This window comes from Chenopodium quinoa, unplaced genomic scaffold (genome assembly GCF_001683475.1).
Source record: "Chenopodium quinoa cultivar QQ74 unplaced genomic scaffold, ASM168347v1, whole genome shotgun sequence".
In the NCBI taxonomy this organism is placed as follows: Eukaryota; Viridiplantae; Streptophyta; class Magnoliopsida; order Caryophyllales; family Amaranthaceae; genus Chenopodium; species Chenopodium quinoa.
In genome coordinates, this window is record NW_018745063.1 from 324,327 (window position 1) to 339,100 (window position 14,774).

Consider the following 14,774-nt stretch of genomic DNA (forward strand, 5'->3'; position numbering starts at 1 on the left):
TCATCTATTTATATGATGTTGTTTAATACATTGATGTGATTGGATTCCACTTTCCCTAGTTTTAGTTATTTGCTCTTAGTAATATTTGGTTTAATATCTTTATATCTCACAACCTTTCCTAGTAGTCTAGTTGGCACAAATTAATACACTTAGTCCTTTTGGGTTCGACCCTTTACTTGCCACTAACTAGTTTTGTGTAAGTTTAGGTATTATAAATTTCTAATTTGGTTAGGGTTAGTAGTCACAACGACCTACTTTTACCCGCGATCAAATTTTGGCGCCGTTGCCGGGGAAGCGGCTTGTTTAGCGTCTATTTTTGCTGTTGTTAGAGTCATTTCATTTGCTTTCCTTTCTTTTATTTTACTTGTTTAATCCTACTTGTCATTGCTAATCGTGTGCTTAGCTTTGTTGTATTCAAAGTGAGATATGGCAAGACAAGAGGATGACCTTCTTTTTAGAGAGTTTGGAAACCCGGAAATCTATGAGCTCACGAGTGGTATACTTCTCCCGACCACCGAGACTAATTTCACAATCCATCCACAATATGCTAGGATGGTGCAAATTAAGCAATTTTCCAGAGGCGTAAGTGAAGACCCCATTGAGCATTTGGACCGATTCCTTGAGTTATGTGCAATGATGCAAACAAATGAAGTGAGCCAAGATTCCATTCGTATGCATCTCTTTCGGCAATCTCTCACCGGAATAGCAAAGAAATGGCTCAAGCTTTTGAAGCCCAACTCTCTCACCACATGGAAGGAAGTTGCAAAGGCCTTTCTCAAGAGGTTCGTTTCCGATGAGCAAACCGCAAAAATGAGGAGGAAGATAGCTTCCTTTGAGCAGGAACCGGATGAAACTCTTGGGGAAGCATGGGAAAGGTTTAAGGATTTGATTAGCGTTACTTCGGTTTTGGTATATATTGTGTTAGTGTTGAATAAGCTTGGGGGAGATGGCATTATTGGTATTTTTGTTTGATATTTTTTGACTTCTTGAGTTTTTTTTTAGTTTTGATATTGTGTTTAATCTCCCTTCTCTAGGCTAAACGTTTGGATAGGGAAAGGGGGTGGAAGATATGAGTTGATATTGGATGAATGATGATGGTTGGATTGAACTTATGCCATATATTGATGAAAGACATGATTTTTATTAGCTTGGGATTATTGTTGCACTCTATTTGATGTTTTCTAGTTTAAATGCATGAAAGTTATTTGAACTAGATTAGGATCACCTCTATTTTAATGATTGCATGAGAATGAGTTATTAAAGTGGAGTTTTTATTGATTGTGCTTCTTTATTCTCTTGATTTGATTGTAACTAATAGGATGCATGAGAATGATCCTTATTAGTGTAGACCTCTTTCATTGATTTGCCTAGACTATTGCATGAGAATGAATTGTTTAGGTAGAATCTTGTGTTCTTTGGCATATGTTTCATGATAATCACCATTATTCTCCTCTTTCTAATCATATTGGACACCCCCGTATCCCTAGTGTCATTTTCTATTGATTTTAATCATCATTTTCTTGCTTATTTGTAGTTTTAGTGTTCTTACTCAACAAAACCAACAAAAACAATCCCCTTTTCACTCTTGCATTAGTGATATTTGATGTTGAATTAGTGTGCTTCCCTAGTGGTTCGACCCTTTACTTGCCACTAACTAGTTTAGTGTAGGTTTAGGTACTATAAATGATTAATTTGGTTAGGGTAGTAGCTTAACAACCTATCTAACCCGCGACCAAATTTTGGCGCCGTTGCCGGGGACTAAGGTGTTCATTATTTTGTGTTGATTAGATTAGCTAGGTTCTTGTATATTATTTGATTTTTGTTTTCTTTTCTTTGTTCTTTGTATAAAAATGGCATGCTTATCTTTTCCTCAATTTGATGGTGAACCCTTCTATGCTTACTTTGAAAGACTAGATGGTTTCCTTAGTTACCATAGGTGTTCTCTTAGTGATGCTTGTGGTATAGCTTATTTAGGCATGAATGAGTATACTAGGGGAATGGTTGAGGACATGAATAATGGTAGATTTTGTCATTTGTCTATGCATGATGCTTGGGATTTCTTCACATGGCTTGCTAGGGATTCTTTAGATAGAGAATTTCATGTTTCTTGTTTTGATTCTCAATGCCAAGATTCTTTTAATTTTTGCATGAATTCTCTTGATACTTCTTATGTGCCTTGTGATGATCCAAGTATGCAAATTGACACCTTTCCCCCTTATGCTCATTTTGATGAGGTTTGTGCTAATTTTGATGATGTGCAATTTGACTTTGATCATGAACCTCAACCTAATAACATTGATGCCCAAATTCTCTCTTAAATGCAATATCTCACCCAACAACTCCAAGAGCTTCAAGAGGAACAAAAATTAAGAGAAGTGAGGCTTGCCCAAGTGATGAGTGCTATGTTTGATTTTGATGGACGTGAGGCACCTCACTTGGAGTGTGAGAGTGTTGTTGAGGATGATGTAGGGCAAGGGTGTGAAGGTGAGGGGAGATTTTCTTGTGATGAGAGGATTTTTGAGGATTTTGATCCTTTTCCTTCCCCATTTGAGTTTGAATGCCATCCTTCTCCTTATTCACCCCCTTTGAGAGCTTCCCTTGGTGAGGATGTGAGTGAGCCATCTTAATGTTTGAATGAGGGAGTTCATGAGGATGATGATGGTGAGTTTGAGAAATCAAGAGAGATTGAGAGTCCCTTGAGTGATGGTGGAAGAGTTGTGAATGAAGAAAATGTTGATTTTGAGGATTCCAACCCCCTTCCCCATCTTGATGAGTCTAACTTGCATGTTTGTGACCCTTCTATCCATGAGTCTTTGGAATCATTTGAGGTTATGGCTAGTATGTTCATTGAAGGTGTAAAAAATCATTATAGCCTTTTGAGAGAGTTCATTGTCAATGCTTCATGGGAAAGGGATGAGTTTGAGAGAAACCTTTATCCTTTCATGCATGGTTTAGAGACTCTAGGCTTTGAGGATCTTGAGGGATTTGTTGTTCATCGTTGTGATAGAGAGGAGGATGAGGTTGTTTCTATTGGAGAGTTTTTGTTTGAGGGAGATGTGAGTCATGAGTGTTCTTTTGAGGATTCTATGATTGATTTTCATGCCCTCATTGGTGATGTGAGGCTTTGTGAGACCCTTGTTTCTCCTCCCCTACCTCATGTCCCTTTCTCAAGGAAATTTGACCACATCTCCTACTATCCCATGTTCCTCCCTTCTTTTGTCAAAGAGCCTATTGAGGACCTTCTCTTGTTTGATGAGACTTTTCCTTTTCATCCTCTTATTATTGAGGAAATGGGTGATTGTGCCACCCAAAAAGATTTTGAGTAGGTTTTGCCATTTTATTCTTTTCCTTATTTTTCTCCTTCTTTCTCTTCTTATTTTCTTGATTTTTATTTTGATTTTTCTTCTTTCTTTTGGCATCATCCTCCTCACTTACGTGCAATAATCTTGTTGCACGTCCTCCTTCCTTAATTTGCCTACTTGTTATCATATGAAATGTGTAGTAGTGCATTTGATAAGCTCTTGCGTTCGTTGCAATATTATTTACTTGAGTGGTCTCTCTTGGACGTTAAACAAGCCTTTCTCGGGAAGTAAACCGAGGTTTTTATTGCTTTCATTTTCTTTTCTTTTTAGATTAGATTTTCTCTCGTGGAAATGTTTGTGTGCCTTTTGCTAGGTAAATAACTTGATGTACACTTATGCATTGGTTTGGATCGAGAATTAAGGAAGTTTAATGCCTATTTTTGCTAGCATATGGAAATCGAGATTCAATTCAAGAGGAAATTGGCTTTGAAAGGTTAAATTGGTTCATTTGCGGGTAATTACACCCACCAATATCCGGTAAAATCTTTCCTAGCTCTTTCTCTAATGGTTAGTGACTCGTTGGACTTGTGTTGGTTTGTTGGATTGATTTATTTCTTTTCCCCTCCCATGGATTATTTTGTTTATATTTGAGTATATTGTCTCACTCAAGCTTGGGGGGAGGGTATTCTATCATTTTTGGTGGGATGTTGATTCATTTATGCCATGCACTTGAGTATATGCATTTCCATGTCTTTTCTTTTATTTTGAAAAATCCAAAAAGATTTTTGTTTACTTTCAAGGTAATTTTGGCAAAATGTGTTTTGTTTGTTCTTACTTTGGACATTTTGTTTTGGGACTTGAATCCTTGAATGTTTTTCTTCCTAAATGGTAAATGTATGCATGGTTTGAGAGTGTTATTAGTTGACTCTAGGATACTATATGCTAAGGTAGTCGGGTTAAGAACTTTTAGGGGTCCATGAAGCCTTAGTTCACGGGAATGTGGTAAGATGGAGTTGCTCTCTATAGTGGATTTGAAACACTTGGTTGGTATTTGTTTGATTATAATCCCTTGTGAGCTTCATTTGTTCTAGCCTTCATCACCTTGTTGAGCGGCTATTTAGGATCCTTGACTATGCATGTCTTAATCCTTGTTTTGACCTCTAACTCCCAAGATCGTGACCGAGCCACTCTAGGGGAGGAAAAGGGCACCTTTTCTCATTTTTCTTTATCTTCTTTTTATTTTGTTACAAATTTGGTTTTCTATTTTGCATCGACCTACTTATTAACCAATTTGAGCCTAATGTTTCCAGCTCTTGTTTAAACCGCGTTACAAACCTAATGACCTATGTTTACCAACCCTTTTAGTTAGTGAAGCATTGACATGTGAGGTTTGAGTTTTGAGAGTGTTGAAATTGAACAAGACATTTTGTGAATTGGTTTAAGTACGATATTGAAAGTTGAGCTTGAAAAGAAAATGAAAAAAAAAGGTTTGAGAAGAAAGATGCAATTCAAGAAAATCATATGAAGTTTCAAGAAAAAGCCGTCCATAGTAAATAAATAAAAAAAAGGCAAGGACATCAAATAAGAGCTATAAAAAAAACACAAAAATATTTTAGTTTGGTTTCGTTTTCTTCCCTAATATAAGCATTGAGGACAATGCTTCGTTTAAGCTTGGGGGGGGGGGAGGGAGCGTTACTTCGGTTTTGGTATATATTATGTTAGTGTTGAATAAGCTTAGGGGAGATGACATTATTGGTATTTTTGTTTGATATTTTGTGACTTCTTGAGTTTGTTTTTGAGAGTAGGCCACTCTTTTGCTTCACATAGGAAATATCACCAAAATTTTAAAATTTTTACCCCTCCTTAACCCTTAGCTTTATGTTACAACCCAATAAAAGACCCTTAGTCTTTAGGGGGTTGGGTCAAAGAACGGTGGAGGGAGATAGACTTCAAACCTATGGAGAGAGTATGCATAGTTTAGATGTCGGGATTACCTTCTCAAAGTTTTTCATTTCTTTACCTTTTTTCCGGTTCCTTCGTGGAATCATGAGAAAATAGCTTAAGGGTTGATTTGAAGCTAGTGGAGAGAACGCGGCCCGATTGGTTGGGGCTAGGGTGGATTGTGTCCCCATTAGTTCTCTATGCTTAGCATATGTTATGTTTCAATCAACCATTGACATCTTGGAACGTGCATATATTTGTCTATTTAGAAAGGTTTGCATTCATTGGTGCTTGTTCCTATCTCTCGTCCAAATATGAACTTTGTGTTTTCTTTCTCTTTTTATGTTTCTTTTTCTTTTCTTTTTATTGCCTTGCCTTGGTTTTTTTTAGAGTTGTGGGTTAAACTCTTAGGACACCCTCATGAGAGCACACTCGTCCTCTAGGGCGATCTAGGGATTTAAAGGTTTTGTCTTTAGTTGCTAAAATTGACCGTGATTCCTACGAAAGTGAGTTAGTGTATATTCTTTCTATTTTTAGCTTTTCTTGCATGAATAATTCACTCTCCTTCTCCCGTGTTTCATGTTAATTTGCTTGAGCACGAGCAAAAGGTTAGCTTGGGGGAGTTTCATAAGTAAATTTTATGTCACCTTTAGGGTGTTTATTGAGTCGCTTTTCGGCTTATTTTCCAATATTTTAACTTTTTTTATCCTTTATTTCTATTATTTTCTTATTCTTGTCTTTTGTCTTTTATTTGAGTGTTTTGGTAATTTTTATTGTTTTTGTGTTTACTATCTTTATTTAATTAGTTTTAGTTTTTTTTCTTATTTTTATTTTATTTGATTTTATTGTTTATCTTTATTTTTTTTAGTCTTTAGTTTTATTCTTTTGTCGTAATTTTATTTTAGTTTATTTAGTTTCTTTTTATTATTTATTTTCTTTTATTTGTCTCGGTTTCATCCTCGGGTTTGTTTATGTGTAGGTTCGAGTTCGAGGTCCAAGCAAATTTCCCAAGCCTTTTTCATCCTCCTAGCTGCTCCCTCAATTCACCAAAACACCACGCACACCAGCCCACAACCCCCTACGACCACCATTCACTCAATAACAACAACAACAACTCAACTCAGCGCACCCAAACCACCTGAACCACCAACACCACCGCAACAACCAATTCCCCTGCTCCCTCACTTCACGCAACAAAAACAACAACCCAAATCACCACCAACACCCCGCAACTCCAATCAACCACCACGCAGCCACCCAAACCACCTGAACCACCAACACCACCGCAACAACCAATTCCCCCGCTCTCTCACTTCACGGAACAACAACAACCACCCAAATTACCACCAACACCCCGCAACTCCAATCAACCACCATGCAGCCACCTGTAGGGAATATTTCAAGCGCTAACCCCTAGCTTGAACCCTACTGTGATCATACATTAATGTACGGTGGCTTCCAATGGGAAAGAAGATAGAGCAAAAGAGTCGCCAACAAGTTTTTTAGGAACTTATAAACCGTTCACGAGGTGAAGGTTACACCCCTTAACGATCCAAGAGATCGTCAACTCCATAAGGTCTTGAACCAAATAGGGTTCGGGGATGAAGGTACAAATCCAACCTAAAAGAGATTGAACATGCCCAAATAATAGGCCTCTACTTTATTCAGATCGTATTCATGTGCGCTTTCTGACTAACATGCAATCAATAGGATTAACCCTAAACCTGTTTATCTATGTTGGTTGAATATTAATGCACAAATAAACTATTATTGGCGATCACTTGAATTATAATCAAATTAACCTTAAATAAGATTATTAATTATCTTATTAAGCGTGATTACAAGTACCAATTTCCTTTAAACATGCATAAAAAGTGTGATCAAGTAATAACAATAAATATAATCAAGCAACATAATAAATAATCATAATAAATAACAATTATAACAATCATAAAATTATAATCATAATCAAAACAATTATAAAAATAATCATGAATCATGTTAAAGCGTAATAATAATAGCAAGACCTAGGCATGATACTAACAAGATTAATAACAAACCCTAGCATGTCACTAAACAATAAAAATCAAAGCTTTAGCCCTAACATGATACTAACATGAATATTAGGAAAGAAAATAGAAGGCATCATAACAATCATACTTAATATTAAATTTACCCTAGACATGATACTAGGAATCATAATAACAACCTAAGCATGAACTCTATATCATAACATCAATAAAAACCATTAAAGTACTTACTTTGATGCCTCATACCTCTTTCTAATAACAAAATACACGCGTTAGTAACTTCAAGGAAAATAATAAACAAAACAATTAAATTAATAATTGAAAGAGAGATTTGGGACCAAACCCTCAGAAATTAAACCTTTCACGTCTAGGACGAAGGCAACTTCGAATATGGCTAGGTGTATCTAAATATAATGAATGCGGAATTTTTATATTTGAGAGAAGGCTAGTTTAAAAAAGAGAGAGAGAGAGAGTAATCAAGAGAATCTTGATGAGAGTTGGTGAGAATTTGTCCATCAAAACGGAGTTTTTACGGCGTTATTTATAAAGAAAATCAGCCAAAAAGATAAAATTTCAAAAACAGAGTTCTGACGCAAAAAAGGGAGTTGGAGCCAGACGCTGACCTTAGCGCCAGACGCTAAGGTTGGCGCCAGGCGCCAAGTCTAGCGCCAGGCGCCAAGTCTAGCGCCAGGCACCAATCGTAGAGTCAGGCGCTACAGCTGGCGTTTGGCGCTGACTCAGAAATCAACACGTTTTCTTAAAATCAGATTAAAATTGCCGTACAGGAGGATAAAATCGTATTTTCCTTAAAAAATTTTCTTTGATTCTAATTAAAACTCTAAAAAGTCAACAAAAGTCAACTTATCAATGCTAATTGAATTAGGAATGAAAAGAACCTTCTAGAAGAATCTAAAAGACTAAAACCATTCCTAATTGCATTAGTAATGATAAATCTGTATTAGGCCCTCCTCTAGATCATTGGGCCGCATATAAGGCTCAAACCGGGCCCAGTTCAGTAAATTGACCATAACTTCCTCAATATTCATCGGAATTGGGCTTATAATATATCGTTGGAAGGCTCTTGTCAAGCCCCATCCAACTACACTACTATTGGACCCATATCATGGACCAACCAAACTGGATTGGCTTTTTTCTTAAAAGAAAAGAAATTAAAACTATCCGCAACACTAGACTTTCCACACTTTCACTTCATTCGATTATGATTCGACGCAAAAGGTACTCATCACTGGGTTTGGTTTTGGGGAGACACAAATGGGTGTCTATAGAAGCCCCCACTTTGACTGAGTTTGGAGAAACACAAGTTTCAAAAAGGAAAGTCAAAGTATCGATAGGGATGGAGAATGATTCAGAACGTTCTGCGATCCTAAATCACTCTTGTAACGCCGATACCTGCAAACTAGCGTTAGTCAAACAGATAAGAGAGTTAAGAAACGCGAATCTTGCTCCGTCGAGCACACGTCTCTGAAAGTAACCGATTTTGTACTGTATTCTGTTTTGATGACCTCCTGCCAAGAGAATGTCATCCCTCTTGAAAACTGCTACGCTTGTAATTGCTTCCAATATTGAAGATTGCTTCGCTTGAAACGATCCTCTTCCGCTTTGATAATACTCCACATCCAAGGGAATACTATCGAAGATTGCTTCGCTTGAAACAATCCTCTTCCGTTTTATGACCATCTTCCACGTCTAAGGGAACATGATCGAAGACAATTTCGCTTGAAATCACCTTCAGTTGTTTTTAACAACTCTCCACAATCTAGGGAACGTCATCTCGTTGTTTCAATGTTCACTCGTCTCTGAACAAAGAGCTTCTTTTTGTTTATGTTCACGCGCCTCTGAACAAAGAGCTTCTTCTTTTTTTGGATATGTGCACGAGTCTCTTAGAAAAAGAGCTTGAAAGAAATGTCCACACGTCTATGAACAAAAGAGCTTTTTTTAGATATGTCCATACGTCTCTGAACAATAGAGCTTGATAATAGGATGCCCACGCGTCTCTGAGCAAAAGATCTTGAAAGAAATGTCCATGCATCTCTAAACAAAAGAGCTTTGGTCGATATTCCCACGCGTCTCTGAACAATAGAGCTTCTCTATTTTTTTTAATATGAACTTCTGAATGATGTGTCCACGCGTCTCTGAACAATAGAGCTTGATAATAGGATGCCCACGCGTCTCTAAGCAAAAGATCTTGAAAGAAATGTCCACGCGTCTCTGAACAAAAGAGCTTCGATGATAATATTCCGAAGAAAAATTTCCGAAGACCAACGCTTTCCGAACTCTAAAGCTCGCTTGAACTTTGCTTCCGTTATGCCCGTACGTTGGCGATTTGCTGCTTGTGAACCATTATGTCCGTGATAAGCCATTGCTTAGGAGCTTTAAGCTAAGTGAGACGATCTTTCGTCAGGTCGATCACTTATTGCGACTATAATCAAACCGACTACTTAATCATGTCAAATTGCTCATAGGGGCTAACTGGCGTGCCAAGGAACCCGAAATTGCTGTATGAGGTCGAAATCACCTTTCTGAGAGGCTTCGAGCTCTGTTGCTGCTGAAATATCTCTGGCGCCAAGAATTGTCTCTATCGCCAGACGCTGGGATCTAGCGCCAGGCGCTGAAACCTGCTGCCAGACGCTAGATGTTGTCATCTGGCGCTGGAGTAGGGTCTTCCTTATTCTGCTGCACATGTATTTATTTTTTACTATAGAACTTTGATAATCTCTTTAGTTATCTTAGGGTTGACCTAAGTTTTAATGTCGCTTGACTCATTGACTTGACACGACTCAAGGTATAAACTTGACTCTCTGTGACTGACTCAAGGTTGACTCGACTCGAAGTGAAATGACATGTGTGACTCATGACCCGTGTGTGCATTGTATTATGATTGTGCGACTCAAAAATTCTAAAAAGCAAAAATTTTCCATCATTTTTGAGGAGGGTACCGATTTTCTCCCGAAAAAGAAAGACGCAAAAAAAAAAAAAAGAAAAGAAAGAAGCGAAGTTTTTGAAGGTGCATGTTGAATGAGCTTAGTCAAATGTTGTTTCTCATAGTACAAGGATGGTAACATCTTAGACTATCCTAGTTGACTCGATAATGAAAGTATTTAGGTAACTTAGGCACGGAGGCTAAGCACTTCATACTTCGATATGCAATGATGATTATGAGTGATGTTGGGCATTTTGACATGACAAGGCATGCTTCAGTGTTATGTTAAGATTTCATGACAAAGGGTTCCTAAGGGAAGTATATTTGGTCATGTATCTGTGCGGTGTGTGAAAGTGATACAAAAGTTAGGCCGCAAAGGCTAATTGTGTAGGAAAATATATTGAAAAGAGTCAGATGGTGGTGACTCTTTAAGCTAGGTAGGCTAATGATGTAAGGATCAAGCCCCCCAAGTCTAGCTCTAAATGAATAGGGATGAGCATAGGGGATCCCTTGATATGATCATGGTGTGAGTGTGAATGAATGCATGTTTATTACGGCCGCACCTCAATGTGAGGTTGCCTACGTATCTGTTAGGAATCAGGCCGAACGTAGCTCTAGCCGAACCTCGCACAAGTGTGTGTATACCTTAAAAAGGTCTTTTTAAGGGTTGTAATGTGGTTAGCCTAAAGGTTGAAGAAGAAGGGGAAAAAAGGCTCAAGACCCTAGATAAGCCCCCAAGGTGTGCAACCTTGCTTTTGAATCTTTACTTTTATGCTTGAGTTTCTACTCTTTTTTTTTAGCTTTTTCTTTTGGTTTAGCATTTATCTTATTTTTTTATAAGTGTGGGCAATCTCGATCATGCGGTCTATCACTCACTTGGCATTCATGTTTCTCAGGCACAGTACCGAGCACTCGATAAGAGACGTAATCCGAGACGTATTTGTATCAAAGACATGTTCATGTCAAAGACATTCGAACACTTGCCCTTTTGTACACTTTTATTATTATTTTTGCTTATTTTTTTGCTATTTTAATCTTTTGAAGTCATTCAAGATTTTTTTGATATTGAAAATTATATAAGTTGCACACCATCCCATCCCAAGGTTAGGTAGATATGGCTTGAAAAATGAAGGGTCTATCGTTAGACGAGGCTCAAAGTGGTCAATGAAGAAAGGATTATAAATTTGAAGGGTGAAAGGTAATATGATGTGGTTAGAAGGGGTGCCTTAAATCATTGGTATACCTTGTGCTTAATTCGACATAGTTTTTTTTATTTTTTTTTATTTTTTATTTTTTTATGCAATATAATGAAATGATCATATGTAAGAGAATAAATGCTCATTTTATTAAAAAGGGAAAAGAAAGAATCTACAAAATTAATCCAAGGGAAAAGAAAGATGCCTATGCTAGACTTATTGGGGAAAGGATAAATAAAGAAAAAAGATGTCATGAAATCTCGTCGTTGAAGCTCGCTTCTTGTCTTGTGCTGTTTACTTTATCATCACTCGCTCTTATTGTTAACTGGAGGTATGGGAAGCTTGTTATTATCAATCAAATGTTGGATAGCCTCCTTTAGCTTCGAACATCTCTCAGTAGCATGACCCCTACCTTGATGGTACTTGCAGCGCACATTTGGATTCCAACTAGGCAACCTCTTCTCAAGCGGGGGATCTTGAAGAGGTCCAATAGGAGTAATGAGTCCCTTGGCGTGGAGTCGATCGAAAGCGTCATCGTAGCTAATTCCAATAGGGGTAAAATCCTTTTTCAGTTGCTTTCTAAATTCTCGATTATCCATGGCTAAGATCTCATTAAGGTTGAAAGTACCAACACTGTTACTAGAGTAGGTGTTTTCGGAAGAAGAAGGATAGTCGTTCTTCTTCCCTTTACAGCCACTGTTACTATCGTTACTAATCTTGGCCTTCTTGTCGCGCGGAGGAACATGGAGGAGATTTGAAACATGAAGTCTTGAACACGATCCTTGAGGGCGAGACATTTTTCGGTAGTGTGACCGCGACCTCTATGGTATCGACAATAGGAATTTGGATCCCAATTGGGAAAACGTTTTCAGGTGGAGAGTCTTGACTGGGACCAATGGAGTGAATATGACCTTGATCGTGAAGACAGTCAAAAGCTTCATTGTAAGTCATTCCTATTGGTGTGTATTCTTCAATGGTCCGTTTTGCTCGTGGCTTAGGAGCATTGAGTTCTTCATTAAACCCTTGGCGAGAATTTTGTTCGATGGCCATCACCGATTTGCTAATCCTTCTACCACGTTCAAGAGCATGGCAATGACATCTTGCAGTTTTCGAACGTCCTCTTTTAGACTTGACGAGTCTTCCCTGGTATTATCTAAGAAAAGACTTTCATCCTCCCCAATCATGGCCACTTCATCGAGAGAGGTTATATAAGTTGTCTCGATCATGGGCTCTCCTACAGGTGTGATGAGAATTGATGGATCGACGGATGCTTGATCTTCTTCGATGGCTAGAATTTCGGAAGTTTCATTGTTATCGATTAGATCTTGAATAGCTTCTTTGAGTTTCCAACACTCCTCGGTGTCGTGACCCTTTCCTTGGTGATATTTGCAGTGCTTATTAGGATCCCATTTTGGTGACCTGGCTTCTGGAACTGGATCTTTGATGGGCCCTATGGGCATGACTAGTCCTTTATGGTGTAGCTTTTCAAAAGCTGTTTCATAACTCATACCAAGTGGAGTGAACACTCTTTTTGACCTTTGGATTCGCGATTTAGAGGCGTTCGTAGCATGTACCTCATTAATGGGAGAGTAAGAAGAAGGATGGTCGTTCTTCTTTCCTCTCGCACTATTATCTTTGAGAAGATCATCTTCAATGTCAATGTCTATATTATACACAGCCTTGAAAGTATTCAAGTTGTGTTGGTATTTTAAGTGCTTTGAATACTTCCCTTGGAGATTCTTGATAAACATCCTCACAGATTCTTTTTCGATAGGAGCCTTGACCATATTAGCGGAAGTTTCCTTCCATTTGTTGAAGAAAGAAGTGAACCCTTCGTTTTCTTTTTGTTTTAACATCTCGAGTTGTCTGTGGTCTGTTTCGTCTTGAATGTTACATTTATATTTATCTATGAAAGCATTTGTTATGGACTCCCAGGTGGAGGTTTTCCCTTTCTCAGAGAGAAAAGAACCATTGCTGGCAAAAGGTCTCGAGAGATAGTGAGAATAGAGAGGGGAAAACCTTCTTATCGATACCCTTAATGCTCATTATAGTTTTAAAAGCTCTTAGATGGAAGTAAGGGTTATTTGTTGCCTTAAATTTAGGAATGTCAGTGGCGTTGAACTTATACGGAAGAAGTTCCTTGTCCAGCAAGACCCCTTGTGAACTAATTCCCTGAAATTTATAGTCACTAGATAGTTTGCTCAAACTTTCTTGCATTAGGTTTATTTGTTGTTGCTTCACAGGGTCATCAATTTTGAGGGTTAAAGCCTTTAACACCTCAGTCACGTCATTCAATTGATTCCTAAGTTCATTGACCTCTTCTTGACTTGCCATTATCTTTTTAGCCTTCCTCTTTTAACGAATTGGTTTATCAAAAAGTGAGACTTGAATAAAGAGATTGTCCTTAATTAACCGCCCTTCTCTCCTCGACCAAGTACTGTGGAAAAGGAATTTGGGGATATTCATTGTTAATTATTTGAATCAAACTTTATTCAACATGCAATGGATGGAGGAAGTGAAGAAATATTGGAATAGAATGTGAAGAAAAATGATATAGATGGAGGGATATGAAGAATTAGGAATAGAATGTACCCCCAACTCAAATGACGGAAAAAACCGACTCATGCATGAACCTAAGACATGGTCATGGTGATATGTACTCAAAGTGCGTGCTAAGACTAGTGAGTGTAGGTGACATGTTGAGACTCGTGTCATGACCATGTGGCTAGACTATGTGATTAGACTCAATTAATGAATTAACAAGGTATTATTGATAGTAAAATTTAACCGAATAAATTAGTAAACTGGTTAATTAGACACACAGTGATGACTCGATCAATAATCCGAACTGTCGTTAAAACGACAGGACTGGCGCCTCTCTTTGCAGTGTGGCGCCAGACGACGGAACTGTCGCCAGGCGCTACACTCCACAGAGTGGCGCTACAGTTCAGACTTTGGAGCCATTGCTGGAGCTTCAATCTGGAACTGTTTTCGGTGTTATTAATCAACAGGGGTATGCCTAAAGTCGTACTAGGTCAATTCTGGTTAAAATATTAGACTTTATTTACTCAAATTAATTAATTAATTAATTAATTAGGTAAAGCTCTTTAAGTCATTAATTTATTTAATCTCAACACAAGTCAAACAAACGGTTAAGAAAAACATGGTATATGCACAACAAATAATGCACAATTAGTCAAGTAGGCACAATATGATGTACCCTTTGTTGCTCAGAGCGTTCAATCAGGTAGTTGGAGCATGAATTCCCAGAGGGTTATGTTCATATTTAGAACACATATGGGTTTTATAAAAGTGAGAAAAACTCAATCAGGAAGTAGGATCGAGCAAACAATACGAAAAACTG